The 16292-nt window shown below is 36.9% G+C and overlaps 3 pseudogenes; all 3 read left to right on the forward strand.

The window, feature by feature from the left end:
- Window positions 1-2205: 2205 nt before the first annotated feature.
- Window positions 2206-2391, forward strand: LOC114217482 (keratin-associated protein 19-7-like; annotated as a pseudogene).
- Window positions 2392-4252: 1861 nt separating this feature from the next.
- LOC114217047 (NADH dehydrogenase [ubiquinone] iron-sulfur protein 4, mitochondrial pseudogene) lies at window positions 4253-4780 on the forward strand (annotated as a pseudogene).
- A 3333-nt stretch (window positions 4781-8113) lies between these two features.
- LOC114217994 (keratin-associated protein 19-7-like) lies at window positions 8114-8306 on the forward strand (annotated as a pseudogene).
- The last annotated feature ends 7986 nt before the right edge of the window (window positions 8307-16292 follow it).

Here is a 16292-nt window from a genome sequence, read left to right on the forward strand (position 1 = left end):
TCTAAAAAAACAAAAACCAAAAACTAAGCTCATAGATACAGAAAACAGATTGGTAGTTGCTAGAAGCAGGGGATGGGGATGGAGTAGGAAAAATGGGTGAAGGGGGTCAAAAGGTATAAACCAGTTAAAAAATAAATAAGTCATAAAGATGTAATATACAGCACAGTGACTATAGCTAATACTACTGTATTGCATTTTTTTTAAAGTTTTTATTTAAATTCAGGTTAGTTAACATACAGTGTAATATTAGTTTCAGGTGTACAATGGAGTGATTGAACACTTCCATGTATCAGTCAGTGTTCACCACAAGTGCACTTCTCAATACCTATTATCTATTTTTTTATTTAAATTCAATTAGCCAACATATAGTACATCACTGGTTTTTGATATAATGTTCAATAATTTATCAGTTCAGTATTGCATATTTGAAAATCTCTAAGAGAGTAGATTTTTTTTTAAGATTTTATTTATTTATTTGACAGATAGCGAGGGAACACAAGTAGGCGGAGTGGGAGATGGAGAAGCAAGCTTCCCGCTGAGCATGGAGCCTGATGCGGGGCTTGATCCCAGTACTCTGGGATCATGACCTGAGCTGAAGGCAGCCACTTAACTGACTGAGCCACGCAGGCAACCCATAAAAGAGTAGATCTTAAAGGTTCTCATCACAAGAAAAAAATTGTAACTGTCTATGGTGATGGATGTTATCTAGACTTATGGTGGTGATCATTTCACAATACATACAAATATTGAATCGTTATGTTGTACACCTGAAATATGAATAATATTATATGTCAATTATATTTCAATAAATAAAATGTTACTTACACATTTCAAAACAAAACAATACAATACAACAATAACAAAACAAAACTTCTGTAACATGTCTAAGGTCCTGTAAAGTAAACATGCTGTTAAAGACCCAAGTCCAAGATATGATCACACTCCAGTGGGGTTTAAACTTTGGGTTTGGTTTACTGTCTTCATAGAGTGAGCTGAGCAGACAGTGAGCACTGGCTCTCTACCTTCCTTGTTTCCTGACTCAGTCATTTCATGACTGCACATTCATTCTTGGAGATTTTCAAGGCATCAGGATTTTAAGAGACTCTGTTAAAAATATTACATGATTTTAAGAGTATATATTAAAATAAACTAAAGCCTTATTAAATAAGTAATAGCGTACAAAAAAATGTTTGCTGATTGCCTGAGAGAAAATAAAGGGCTGGGACACACAGAATTGGTAAAGAAAATATAAGAACAAAGATACTATGAGGAAATTAGGGATATGAATAGAGAGATGAACTACTGAGTGGAAAAAATGGATAAGAACAAAAGACCTAGCTAGTGCAAGTATGTATTGGGGATGAATGTAGAATGAGATTTAAAGAGAGGTTTGATAAAAGATATGACATATGGATTATGAAGGAAAGTAAAGAAGAAAAAAAATAACTGTAAAGCATAAAGCCAAGGTCATCTGCATTTTTAGCTAATACTTTGGGGATGGCCTGGTCTGGAAAAATGAGTAATGTGTAAAGAGAATATTTTTGAAGAGCTTACAGATTGATTATAGAAGTGAGTTTGGTCTCTCAGTTTCTGAAATAAATTTTACTATGTTGATTAAACAAAAGGATGTTCACAAGCTGATGTATAAAGTCAAAATAGTTTTCTTTTGTGTGTGTGTGTTTGTGTGTGTATTCAACTTGAGAAATAAATTTGACATTTGGAGAATTTGATAGATTTAAGAATTTTAAATGTGATCAGTATATTTTAATCTAGATGGAAGTAAGATACAAGTACCCGGAGAATTATATGAAAATGGGAAATGAGAAAATACTTAATGAGAAAACTACCATCGAATATGAATGATGCAATATGTTTAGTGATGAAGAATTCTATGTAGGGAATTTTTATTTTGTGACTTTGAAGACAGATTTCTTTTCTCATTAAAACAGAAAGAATGTAATGAGTTCAAGGGTGTTCTAACGAGGCAGCTAAGCAAGCTCAGAAATTTTAATGAGTGTGAACCTCTCCTTGTGTCAGCAAACAGATTAATGAGTTGCCTCAAGTGAATGAGTAATTTGGAATGATACAAAGGAATGGCCCCATGTTTTATCGCACTTTCTGCTCAGAGGATATAAGCATAGCTGTATGACATTCACACTCAGGATTTTGCTTTGAACAGCAAACCAACTCACCATCCCTGACACCATGATTTACTATGGCAGCTACTATGGAAGCCTGGGCTTTGGTTGTGGGGGATTCTGTGGTCTGGGCTCTGGCTGTGGCTGGAGATGTGGCAACTTTCACAGACCGGGCTGGGGCTAGGGAAGCCACAGATATGGTTGCCACCACCCATCATGCTATGGAGGATATGGATTCTCTAGCATCTACTAAAGTACTGCTATAATAACCCAAAATCTGTTACCATGAGCGGATTTGCCACAACATTCTTCAGTCAATGCAGCGGGATTACCCTAGGCTTATTTGCCAAGAGAAGTCTAAGAATTTAAGAGAATTTATTATTTTAAGGTATCTGCATTATGTCCTCTGGCATCCCGAGTTTGGGCACTAACAGATGATTTATGTTGAATGCCAATAAATGACCTAACTTGAAAAAGAAAATACGGTTTTGGGGGGGGGTTGATTAATTCAGTTATATGCACATACTTATATGTAAGTGTTACTATTTACAATTAGAAATACAGAATACACAATTACATATGTGTGTGTACACATTAATGTATAAAAAAGAACTCTGGTTTGAAAATTAGTAATTTGGAACAATAGAATGTCACTTTTCTTCTTTATTTTAGTTATATAACTTTCAGAATTGAATTTGGCAGCAAAAAATCAACTATGGAGTTTTAAGTCTTCCTACGTTTTAAAAAATATAGTTGTTTTACATATTTCATATTTATCTATTTCTATTTCTTAATGGAGTTCAAAATTTGCAACTAATCTTCCACCTCTATTGTCTCCCTTTATTTTGTTTTATAAAAACAGGTAGTGTTACATCTACATATTTGTAGTTGCTAGACAACCACATCCTTACAACTACAATCAGAGCAAACTTTCCACAAATCTCATAATCCATATTGCTAAATTTTCATAGAAAATAAGCTGTTTTCCTGTGAATCTTTGAAATATATATTATCTTCCATTATTCATAGTCTGTTTTCATCTATTTATTATGCACGTAAAATAAGACAGACATAAAAGTTATTGTTAACCTGGATAATCAAATGTGAACTGGAGTCATTCATCTCCCTCATCATCATCCTTGTCACACTGAAGTATCTGTAATCCAGTAAGAATAATATACAAACAGAAATATCATTGTGAAGCAAAATGTTGTATGATTTCAACTAACCAAAAATACCATTCAATAATTAAAAAAAAATTAGACCCCATTCATCCCTTCAAGAATGACTATTTTATCGACGGGACAGTAGTCCCCCCTTATCAGTGGTTTTATTTTCTGTGGTTTCAGTTACCTGAGGTCAGCCATAGGTGAGAAGCAAATGATCCTCCTTCAGGAATGTTGTCAGAAGATCAAAAGCAGCTTCACGCTACCTCACAATGCCTATGTCACTCACCTCATGTCATCTCACTTTGTAAACATTTTATTATCTCAAGAAGAAGGATGAGTACAATAAAGGTATTTTGACAGAGAGAGCACATTCACATCACTTTTATTACAGTATATTGTTACAGTTGTTCTACTTAATTATTAGTTATTATTGTTAATCTTTTCTGTGCCTAATTTATGTTAAACTTTATCACGGGGATGTATGTATAGGAGCAAACATGGCATACATAGAGTTCGGTACTATCTGCGGTTTCAGGCATCCACTGAGAATCTTGGGACATATCCCCTGTGAATAAGGGGGGAATACCATATAAGAAATAAGGAATAAAATAGGTAAAATATCAGAATTTCTAAATTTTTCCTAAAACTGAATGGCATCTTCAGGTAATGGTATGAATCTATTGATATTTGCTATAAGCTGGGCCAATGTAATAAAAAAAGGACAAAATGAAATCACAGAATTAAAGATCTGAAAGGGACAATAAACTCTGTAATGTTGTCCCATAGTCTTGCAGGCAGGGAACCTCAGAATAAGCCATTTTAAGACTAGAGTATTCGATTATACTATGCTGCTTCTCTCTTTATCTATTTTCTCCTTGAATGTTGTCACATAAACCATTTTGAAAGTTCTGGTGATGCTTATAAGGAAAGCTTAGATGCAGCAAGATGGCGGCGGTCTCAATGTCAGAGGGGCTGAGGCAAATGTTGTGGGAGAAAAGAGCAGTGGCTGTAGCTGCCATTTCCGTTTCCAGGGTTCCTATCAGGTGGTTAAGCACTTCCACATGGAGGCTGGCACAGGACCAAGCTTGGGACACGCAACTCATAACAGTTGATGAAAAATTGGTTATCACTACTTTAACTGGTGTCCCAGAAGAGCATATAAAACTAGAAAAGTCAGGATCTTTGTTCCTGCTCGCAATAACATGCAGTCTGGAATAAATAACACAAAGAAATGGAAGATGGAGTTTGATACCAGGAAGCGATGGGAAAATCCTTTGATGGGTTGGGCATCAACAGCTGATCCCTTGTCCAACATGGTTCTAACCTTCACTACTAAAGAAGATGCAGCTGCCTTTGCAGAAAAAAATGGGTGGAGCTATGACACTGAAGACGGGAAGTTTCCAAAACCCAAGTCCAAGTCTTATGGTGCAAATTTTTTCTTGGAACAAAAGAACAAGAGTATCCACAAAATAGGTTGGCACTGACTATATCTCTGCACTTGACAGTGAATAAAGTCAGCTGTGCAGTATTTATAGTCCATGTATAATACATCTCTTAATTTCCTAATAAATTTGACCTTTAACCACAACAAAAAGCTGATTTTTATGGAGATTGATCCCTTTACTTAGATTAAGACCTATGTTTCTTTAACATTTTTATTGTTCTGATATAGAGAACTGCACCTGTCAATTTGTAGGTTATCTGCCTTTGGATATAATTAAATAATGAGCAATGTTAAACTTGCTCATGTTAAATTCAACTTTAGGTAACAAAACAAATGAACATAAAGACCCATGATGACCTCTTCTTTCAGTCTGTGCCATCTAGGGGTTGTATGGGCTGAGCAAGGGAAGTAGGGCCAAGTCATTTACCCTATTGAAGGATCACACTGTGGAGTTTGATCCTTTCATTTGGTTAGTATCTCCAAGGACAGGTACTTTGGGCCTGACAAGCAGTAATCGATATAATTATTACTGCCGTTGACATTCTTAGTATAATCAATATTATCATAATTTTGTTTTGTTTAGATTATATGAATCTGCATCTAAGGTGAGAGAAAATGTTTGGAATTTATAACAAAAGACTTCTTCACTGCTAGGGAAAATGTAAGAACATTTTTCACTCCTCCATCCATCAGCATCAGTAGCAACTTGGGTCATGAGTGAAAACTTAAAAAAATAATAATAACAATGATCCACATTTGCCTTTGATCCACTAAATGGGCAGAAAAATAATAACCCCTAAAGAAATTTCCAATGTAAAATTTTCACTTATGCATATGGGGAAAAACATTTGTTTTGTATTTTTCAAATTCTTTTTTTTTTTTTTTTACAATGGATGGACATTTATAAGTGATGAATACCAAAGTCATGTGTTTTCTTCTTTGAAAACACATTTAGTGTTTATTGCTAGTGAAATTTTTCATTTGTGTCCCATATTATTTCCATCTATAAAGCAGAGATAGTCTTAGACGTTAAAAAAATAATTAAAAGCCTTTAATCATAGTTACATGCTCTGACAGAGCTACACAAGGAGACTATGGAATCCTTAATGCTATGCAATTTATTCATACTTCTAAATGATTCATTAAAAATGAAAATATTCATTCTATCGATTGGCTGATTTCTGAAATGAGGAATAAAAATGGAATGGATTTGGGTTAGAATAGCATGGAGATTAAAGGCTAATATTGGGGTTAGTGCCACTCTGAAACCAGAAAGCCTGTTGGAACTCATGTCAGCCTTAAAACATTTCCTAGAACAGCAGATCAGTTGCTTAGGTTATGATATGCATTGTCCTTGCTTTAAAAAAAAATATTGAGTGCCAACTAAATGCTAGGTTTCGTTTAGATACTAGGTCAGGTCAGTGAACAGACCCATCCAAAAACGATGTCATATTACTTAGAAATCTCAACAAAATCTTAGCAAAATGGTTATTGTCATAGAAAACAAGTTTCTTGAGTCCCAAGTGTCAAGGGATGGGCACATTTGCATAGAGCTTTAGATATCAATGATTAACTCTCTGGGCTGAGGTGAGGAACTCTGTGAATATCAGGCCAACTGCTTCCAAAGAGTGCTTCTTTATTTCTTGTCCTTCTTTATTTTCTTATTTTTTTATTATTATTTTAAAATTTTTATTTACTTATTTGAGAGAGAGAGAGAGCACAAGTGGAGGGGTGGGAGAGGCAGAGGGAGAGGGAGAGGCAGACTCCCTACTGAGCCGGGACCCCCCCCACACACCTCCAACATAAGGCTCAATCCCAGGACCCTGAGATCATGAACTGAGCTGAAGGCAGACGCCCAACCAACTTAGCTACCCAGGCACCCTTCTTGTCCTTTTTTAAAAGTGTGCTACACATGAAGGAAATTTCTTACATCTTCTAGGTTGTACAAGGTCTTTTAAAATTTAAGATGATTTTAGGAGTTTTAACAACATTGTCAATATCTTAGAAAGTTTTCGTTGATATCTTAGGAAAGACAAGCTAGAAATTACCTACAGACAAAAAATGGGCACAGACTAAGCAAAGAGAAGACGGGGCAAATATATAATATTGACTCTGGAGATCTAGGTAGAAGGATGCTGTGTTCTTTTAAATATAGAGTTAGAGCCAAAACCATTTTTCCCACTTCACACTTATACCTGGATGCAGCAATGAATCATGGAGGAAGGAAGTTGGGTGATGTTTGGCGTAAGATTTGAAGAAGATCTAAGATACATGGATAGATGATGAAGGGCAGAGAAAGAGGGGGACATGGTGTAGGGGGGCAAATATAATCTGCATTTGTGGTAGCAGAGAGACTAGAACATATTCTGGAGAAAGGGCCCAGGATATTAAAAAAAAAAAGTACTGTGGGAAGACTTCCCACGAGATGGATTTTTGATCACTGTGATAGTCTTTCCACTAGTGATTCCAATTCTGCTATGCATTTAAACCGAACAAGTATGCTGGCATTTAAAGCCAAAAATAAAACTATTAGTTGTACAATGCCAAAATTTTAAAACTCTAGAAATCAGGTGAGCTTTTGTGGTTGTTTTCTGGTATACATGGCAAGTGAACCAAATCTGTCTTGATATAAAGTGTTCTTTTATATTCTAAAGAGAGGTGCATCATTTGCTTCTCATGATACAAAATACATGTGCCTTTTAAAGAAATTGGTAAACTTAAGAGCCTTGATCTTAATTATTTTTTGCTATTTTGTAGAACCAATTACAGTAACTCTCAAATGCTGGTGATGAGAAGATATTTAATTAGAAATTCAACAATATTTAATGTAACTGATGTCAAGTGACTGGCAATCATGTATTCTATTTAGGCTTTGGTATGTCAATACTCTGAAGAAATAGCAATTCATTCTAAGAAGATTATAGCAGCAAGCTCTGCTCTACATCCTATGTAGCCAAGCAGGTGCAGACATTCTTTTTTTTTTTAAAGATTATTTTTTTTAAAGATTTCATTTATTTGACAGAGAGAGAGACAACGAGATAGTGAACACAAGCAGGGGGAGTAGGAGAGGGAGAAGCAGGCTTCCTGCTGAGCAGGGAGCCTGATGCCAGACTCAATCCCAGGACCCTGGGACCATGACCTGAGCTGAAGGCAGATGCCTAACATTCTTTATGCCTGTGGTCGGGGGTCCACAGATTAATAAGATGTGTCAGGCGAATATAATTCATGGAATGACACCAAAGGAAAGGCATATGTTTTGTCACATTTTCTGATCAGAGTACATAAGCCTCCTTGTAAAGATATCAACATTCATACTCTGACTCTTGCATTGAACCGCAAACCAACTCACCACCCTTGACACCATGAGCTACTACTATGGCAACTACTATGGAGGCCTGGGCTATGGCTGTGGAGGCTTCAGTGGCCTGGGCTGTGGCAGTGGCTCGGGATGTGGCAGCTTCCCCACACGGCTGGGGCTGGGGCTGGGGAGCCCGAAGATATGACTGCTGCTGCCCACTGTGCTATGGAGGATATGGATTCTCTACCTTCTACTAAAAGTATTTTTGAAATTGGATGCAAAGGGAAAGCCTCCAAATTTATTTGGTCCTATTTTTGTACTTTGACTCCCAAAACATCTATCTTATATTCTCCAGGACCAACTGATAGCTATTTATCAATGGTTAAACTGCTTCTACAAATATTTGATGCTTTTTACCTCCAGAACCCATCATCTTTTTTTTTTTAAAGATTTTATTTATTTATTTGACAGAGAGAGAGAGAGAGAGAGAGAGCGAGCACAAGCAGGGAGTGCGGCAGGCAGAGGGAGAAGGAAAAGCAGGCCCCCCACGGAGCAGGGAGCAGGGGCCAGAGGCGGGGCTCATTCTCAGGACCCCAGGATCATGACCTGAGCGGAAGGCAGATGCTTAACTGACTGAGCCACCCGGGAGCCCCTAGAACCCATCACTTTAAGTGAATATTCAATATGTAAAACTGTCCTAGTTTGCTCTCCTCAGTTTAGTTTACTTCTCTTGCCACCATTACCAAAATGTTATCTTTCTAGATCTTAAAGAAAATTTGTATTTTGCTTTTGTCCAATAAAATGATTTCTCAAAATCTAAATACTCTGGTTTTGTTTGATGTTTTAATTTTTATTATTTTAACATCTTTTGCAACTAATATAAAAAATTGGCTTATGAAGCAGTAAGTTCTGTGGCTATTGATATGTAGAGGATGATACAACAGTTTCTAGTTCACCACATTATGCAAGCTTGAGAACACATAGGGAGTAATACTAACAGTTAATGAAAATGACTTGCCCTGTCTGCTACATTAACATATATATATGTATATGCATGTATGTATGTATCAGTCCTCTCAAATGTCCCTTAAGTGTTCCTGGAACAGGGCACCTGGGTGGCTCAGTTAAGTATCTGCCTTAGGCTCAGTTCATGGTCTCGGGGTCCTGGGATCAAGTTCCGCATTGGGCTTCCTGCTCAGCGGGGAGCCTGCTTCTCCCTCTCCCACTCCCCCTGCTGTGCTCTCTCTCTCTGTCAAATAAATAAATAAAATCTTTAAAAAAAAAAAAAGTGTTCCTAGAACTGCTAAGGAGTGTGTCATTCTCATATTTCCATTCAAGTACATGTTTCTGTGTGACTTTGCTACCAGCTAAATATTTTCTTTCTTTTTAAGGCTTTGTTTTAGTTTCACAGCATAATCAAGAGGAAGGTACTGAGGGTTCCTACATTCCCTCTGCTCCCACACCTGCACAACATCCCCCAATATCAATATGCCCTATCAGACTGGTACATTGGTTATAGCTGATAAATCTGCATTGACACATTATCATCACCTAGCGCACACATTAGGGTCAATTCTTGGTGTAGTACATTCTATAGGTTTGGACAAATATACAATGACATGAATCTATCATTATAATATTATACAGAATATTTTTACTGTTCTAAATATCTTCTTTTTTAAAGTTTTTACTTAAATTTCAGTTAGTTACTGTGATTTGTAATACTAGTTTCAGGTGTACAATGTAGTGATTCATCACATTAAGTGTAATCCTTAATCCCTAAATATCTCTTATGGTCCTTCTATGCATCCCTTCCCTTGCCGAACGTCTTCTTAGTACCACTGGTCTGGCCAGACATGCCTTTCTTTCTTTCCTATAAACTTTGTCTTTGAGCAGGGGAGGAGTTTGGAAAGCATCATTCATTTCCTGAGCAGGAACTATACTTCTATAGTTGGCATCTACTGAGGGCTATCGTCCCATATAAGGCCATGGTGCACTGGAACTCAATGCTACAGAGTTCTATGGAAAACAAAGGTGTATGGGGTGTTCTTTTCTGATTTCTTTTTACACTCTGTTAGAAGGCTCATAATATTCTATAGATCTTCTTATGAATGAACAGTGGTACAAAGTCAAACCTCAGGCACATACCAGTTGCTTTACTGATAAGAATCTCCCATGGCTGGAAACTCTGGCCCCATTGCTCAGTCAGAGTCAAACAACCTGGCTTTTTCTTTCTTCAGAATTTACTCTCTCCCAAAAAAATTCCTCAATCTCTCATGTGGAACATTCTTTTAGGCTTTTCCCATCAGTTCACCCTTTGGAACAAGCCTCTTGGAACATCAACAGTGAGCACAGATTGAATTCTCTTTTAGAAGGTTTCTTAACCAACTTTTAAAGTGACCAGAACAGCCTGTTTCACCAGTTTGTCTGACATGATTGGACATGTCTGAATCCACTCAAATTCATACTTGGACCCATATGACTTATGTCTTGAGAAATTCTTTTTATCCTTCTGTAACTGAAAGGAAAAACATTACTGGAAGAACAATTTGCCACAGCAAGAACTGTTAACTTTTTACCTGCACTGCAGTTTAGATTTTAAATCAGAAAACCAAACAAGAAATAAGAGAAAAAAAATGAAAGAGAAGAATTCATAGAACAGGGCCTGCCTGGTGACTTACATAGAATATGCCTTCCATATTTTTGTGAGGTTGACATGAGAACAAGAGTGGTGATTACCTGCCCAAGTGCTAATAAACTGGAAGGTGTCAATTCAAAGGTTCTCCAAAAGATCCCTTCTGCATTCATTTAATCTCGCTAGTAATGCATAAAGCTTAGTATGTTCGTACATAAAGCTTAGTGTGTTCTAAATCCCTGTGATAAAATAGAATTCTTCAGGTAATTAGTTTTTGTTCTAACCAAACAGCACAGTGCAATGATCCCTGTAGATTAATAATAATGATAACTGTAGCTATTTTTCTATGTGATTTGTAACTTTGGTTGTTCATTTTCCACTGTCTAAAATGTAACAATATGCGAACTAGTTTGCACACTTACATGTGCTCTATAAGAGGTGTAAGTACATATAAAGTTTGCCCTGACAAACGTATATAAGGAATTACAGGCCTTTTAAAAGAACCATTACTTGGAATACAGAGTATGTGATTGTTCAACATAATTACCTCTGGACAGACAGTACACTGTACTGAATATGACCTTGTATATCATGCATATTAGATTTAAATGTTGCCCTTATTTGAAGGTCTTTTTTATTTTTGATCTGCACTGTCCAGATGCTATTAAATTTGATTTGGGGCCAAACATAATTAGTGATTCTCCTGAATGTCATGGCTTTTAGAAGCATATTGCAAAAGCTATGTTGATGTTCTTGGTTACACTCTTGGACACTCGGAAGCTGGGAACATGAAACGCATTTCTAAATTGCAGTCACTAAATAGTTCTGTTGGGAGAAATTTTGTTTATATCTCTTACATCAGTAAGCTGTTACATTCTTCTGAATGTAAGTAGGGGGAAAATATCCTGATTAAAGATAAAGGTCCTAATTTTGAAGAAGGCATGACAGCGTTAGGTGTACCCCTTGTGGGCTAAGGAATAGAGATTACATAATTTAGGATCCGGGATTAATGTTAAAGGATAGAGTGAGAGGGAGAATAATTTCTTGAAACCCAGATGCAAAAAGTAAAATGTATTACCTCCACTGAAAATAGTTTTAGAGACATAATAATCATAATCACATCTCATTACTGACTTCAAATTCGTTATAGGCAATCTAATGGTAAAAATCAATATAAAAACTCTTTAACCAATAAAAGTTGCTCTATTAATATGAAAGGGCAGTTTAGTAGATATTTTATCATATATCTGAATAGAATAAAAACTTAATATAACCGATTGATTTTCCAAGTCTGAATAAAAGGTTTTTTTATGTTTATATTCAACAAATAAAATTGCTGGTCTCCAAAACGTGGAGGACTAGGGTGAAGCTATGCATCGATCTATGGCTCTAGCTATGAACTTGGAGATTTTGAGGCTTAATATTGTTATAGATTTAGTTATGTTTCTGCCAAGCACGTTGCTATGGGCTATAGGAACCATCTAGGTTTTATAGTTCAATTGGTTGATAGTGGCACCATGATCCATACAGCCACTCAAGTCAGAATTTGTGGAGGCTTCCTATATCTCTTCTCTCATCTCTGCAAGCGACTGGTAACTTCTGTCCTACCTCCTTAATGTACGTATTTCATTTTACTCATTTTCTAAAGTCCATGGTCATCATTTGTCCCTAGGACTGTGGTTATACCTTCTCATCTATTGGTTTCCAAGATGCAAAGCCTCCCTTCACCTTTTAGTCCCTTTATTAAAAGCCCTTTGTTTAAAATGTCTCTTTATGTGTCTTGGGATGGCACGTAAATCTATTATGAAGAAAACATGCAGCTCTCAGTGTGCTGGAATGGAAGGAAATCTAAGACAATTCAGTTAAAAATCAATTTGCAAAAAAGCATGGACCAGAGAACTGGTCCATCAGACATATAGTTCAGTAAACATTAGCTATATTAATATGTGTTATTTCCTAAATAACCCATAATCGTTCTCAACTTATTTGCCTTTATCCTAGCTCCTGCATCACCTCAGGTGGTATGCTCTTCACTTTGCATCATGAATTCCTACTCATCTTTAAAAATCAACCTAATTTTTATCTCTGTTGGAATGTCTCCCCTAATTGCCCGAGATAACCTGGTAGCATCATTTATGATAGCATCATGTCACTTCCTGACTACCCTACTGACCTCTAGTCCTTTATATAGCTCTTTCCTCATAACACTTATCACCAGTGCGTGTTATATATTGGCTTGTTTCCTCACATATTTTGTGTCTTCCCCAGGGAAAGCAAAATCTATAAGGGCAAGGACATTCTGTTTTATTCACTGCTGAATCCTCAGTGCCTAGAGCAATGCCTGATACACAGACAGTATTTCATAAAATATGTACTGAATAAATATGTGATAGTACCAGCCTATTAATTATATCTATATATATATATGCCAAATTATCCATTACATTAAGAGTCCTCTTATTATAATGATATGAACCTATTGATAAAAAAACACAAACTTTTATTTTTATTTTAAACTTCATACTTTATTCATCATTTCCATAGATACATATGCTAAGCACTCTGCTTGGTACAAAGGTATAGCCACAAGCCAATGTCAATATAACTAATAATGATAACTTATATTCACTGTGTACTTACTTGGTCTGACATTATTACAACTAAACTTCAGAATTTAAGAGATAGTTATTGCTATTCCATTGGAATAGGTGAGAAAATTGTAATTTGGAGAGTTTAAATTACTTATTCTATATCATACAATAGTGAGTTTTGAGTTAAGAATAACCAATGATAAGTTAAAAAATAGAGGGTTTTCAACCTCAGCACGAGCTTGTGTACCTGAGCACAGGTAGTAAAGATGTTTATAAGAAAGCTACTTGCCAGGGCGCCTGGGTGGCTTAGTCGTTAAGCGTCTGCCTTCAGCTCAGGTCGTGATCCCAGGGTCCTGGCATCGAGCCCTGCATCGGGCTCCCTGCTCGGCGGGAAGCCTGCTTCTCCCTCTCCCACTCCCCCTGCTTGTGTTCCCTCTTTCACTGTGTCTCTCTCTGTCAAACAAAAAAATAAAATCCTAAAAAAATAAAAAAAAGAAAGAATGCTACTTGCTTGCTACCACAACATTGCTGCATAACAACCATAAACCTCAATGTTTTTTTTAATTTTATTTATTTATTTATTTGAGAGAGAGAGAATGAGAGAGAGAGAGAGCACATGAGAGGGGGAAGGGTCAGAGGGAGAAGCAGACTCCCTGCTGAGCAGGGATCCTGATGCGGGACTCGATTCTGAGACTCCAGGATCATGACCTGAGCCGAAAGCAGTCGCTTAACCAACTGAGCCACCCAGGCGCCCAAACCTCAATGTTATATAACCATAAGTTTGATACTTATCCATCTGAGAGCTGGGTTCACTAACACAACTAGGGGTTGGCTGACTGTTGGTGTGGGGAAGTGGGTGACCTGGCTCTGCTCCACATGTCTCTTTTTCTCCAACGGATGACCAGATGTGTTCTCATGAAGATGGCAGGAGTACGACAGCAAAATAGACACCTGCAAAGATATTGGACACCTATACCCAGAATGGACACACTATTAATTCTGTCTCATGTTATTGGTCAAAGCACATTATATGGCTGAGCCAGGAAGCAGAGTGGGAGAACACTACAAAGTCATAAGGCAGAGTAAATGAGAGAGGGGCAATGTTTTACCTTCTATCATAGACCCCACAGTCTACCCTCTCCTTTGAGCATTTCTATTTCTTAGGTAATGTCATCTACTCAAAGCAATCCATGGTCTCCTCTCTGCAAGCTGATGACTCTCAAATATGTAACTCTAGTGTGTGGGGATGCCAGATAAAATGTAGGACAACCTGTGAAGTTTGAATATCTGATAAACAACAAAAAAAATGTGTTTTAAAAATATCACATGGAACATGTAGTAAAAAGAAGTCATTTTTCTGAAATTGAAATGTAATTGGCACTTTGTATTTTCATTTGCACAATATGGTGTCCCTCCCAATCTGGCCCCTCTTTTGATGTTTTTCTGCTTGAAGAGTGTTTCCAAATGTGTATCTATATAGGCAACTGAAACTCAACATGTCCTGACCAATACATTATTCTCTCACACGTTACCCTTTCTGCCCCAGGCCTTCCATTTCAGCATTTCTACAACCTGGTACTCCAAGACTGAAAAATCAGTAATGAAAGTAATTCTCAATTTCCCTCCTCTCTTCATTCACTGATTATGAATTCTCTTTAATTCTCCATATAAATCTTACTGAAAGAGGGTGTGCCTGGGTAAGTGTCAACTCTTGGTTTTGACTCAGGTCGTGATTCCACCTGGGGGCTCAGCTAAGAGTCTGCTTAAGATTCTCTCTCTCTCCCTCTCCCTCTCTGTCTGCCCCTCCCCCACCCATGCAAGCACACACCCTTTCTCTCTCAAATAAATAAATACATTTAAAAAATAAAATAAAATAGATCTTGCTTGAAGAGGTCCCATCTTCTTCATCACCAGTTCTCCTTTCTTATTTCAAGTCCCTCCATAACATAATCCCAATATTCTCTCTTAAGGGTCATCCTAACTCCTTTTTTATGCCGTTCACATCTTAAGGGGCTATTCTTCTTCATGGCCATCTTATTGGTTAGAAACCCAAACTTCGAAGTCAGACTGCTTGGGTATCAATATCTATGTTGATTAACTCCAAGACCTTGGGCAATTTATTTTACTTCATTAAGTCTCACTTTTGGTATCTGCATATAGAAGATGATTTCATGGTTTTCCCTGTAATGTGGAGAGGATTAAATGAGCTAAGGTTCGTAAAGCACAGAGGAATGGCCAAGCCCAGATTAAACAATATTAGCTATAGCTATTATTTTTACCTTAAGTCTTTTATCTCATTATAATACCTTTTTTTTTTTTCCTGTATTTCATTCCATAGGAAACACCTCCTCATCCTGTAAGGACTAGAATATAAAAATTCCAGAGGGGGGGGAAAGCCTAGCCTCAATGATATTCTTTTCACCTATTTTCTTTTTTCCACAACAAACTTTATTATACAATGTGATGTTTGCTTATCTTTCTCCCCCACTCAATAGTGAGCTTGTTCATTGAAAGCTGAATTTACTCAGCTTGAATGCATCTGCATTGAAATTCATTAGAGACTCATGTAGTGAAATGTCTTACTTTCTTATTTCACTCCTGGCTATAATACTAGATGGTTATTAAACTTGATATGATCCTATTGTAAGTTGAGTTTCTTTCATGCTATATTTTTATGTTGAAATGGTAACTGAAATAATTTGCTAAAAAGTTTAAACAGCCCATATAGAACAGCGGATTGCTTCTGGGCAGACAGTAAATGCACAAGGCAATTACAATAAATTATTAGAACCTCCATTCCAACAGTCATTTGTACCATATGAAGACACCCAAACTCAAGTTCTCCCCACCAGTCTACTCCAAGGCTCTGTTCAGAGGTCCTAGCGCAGTGCTATTAAATTAACAAGGAAGTAATTAAAGGAAAGATACCAGGACTACATCATTGTCTTCACTGTGTACTTTTCTTCCAGAAGTAGGACTGAAGAGAAAGACAATTTATCTGAGATGGTTCTTCATTG

This window comes from Eumetopias jubatus, unplaced genomic scaffold, assembly GCF_037043125.1.
Source record: "Eumetopias jubatus isolate StellerSeaLion01/CBP00866 unplaced genomic scaffold, mEumJub1_p1.0 scaffold_1, whole genome shotgun sequence".
NCBI classification, from domain to species: Eukaryota; Metazoa; Chordata; class Mammalia; order Carnivora; family Otariidae; genus Eumetopias; species Eumetopias jubatus.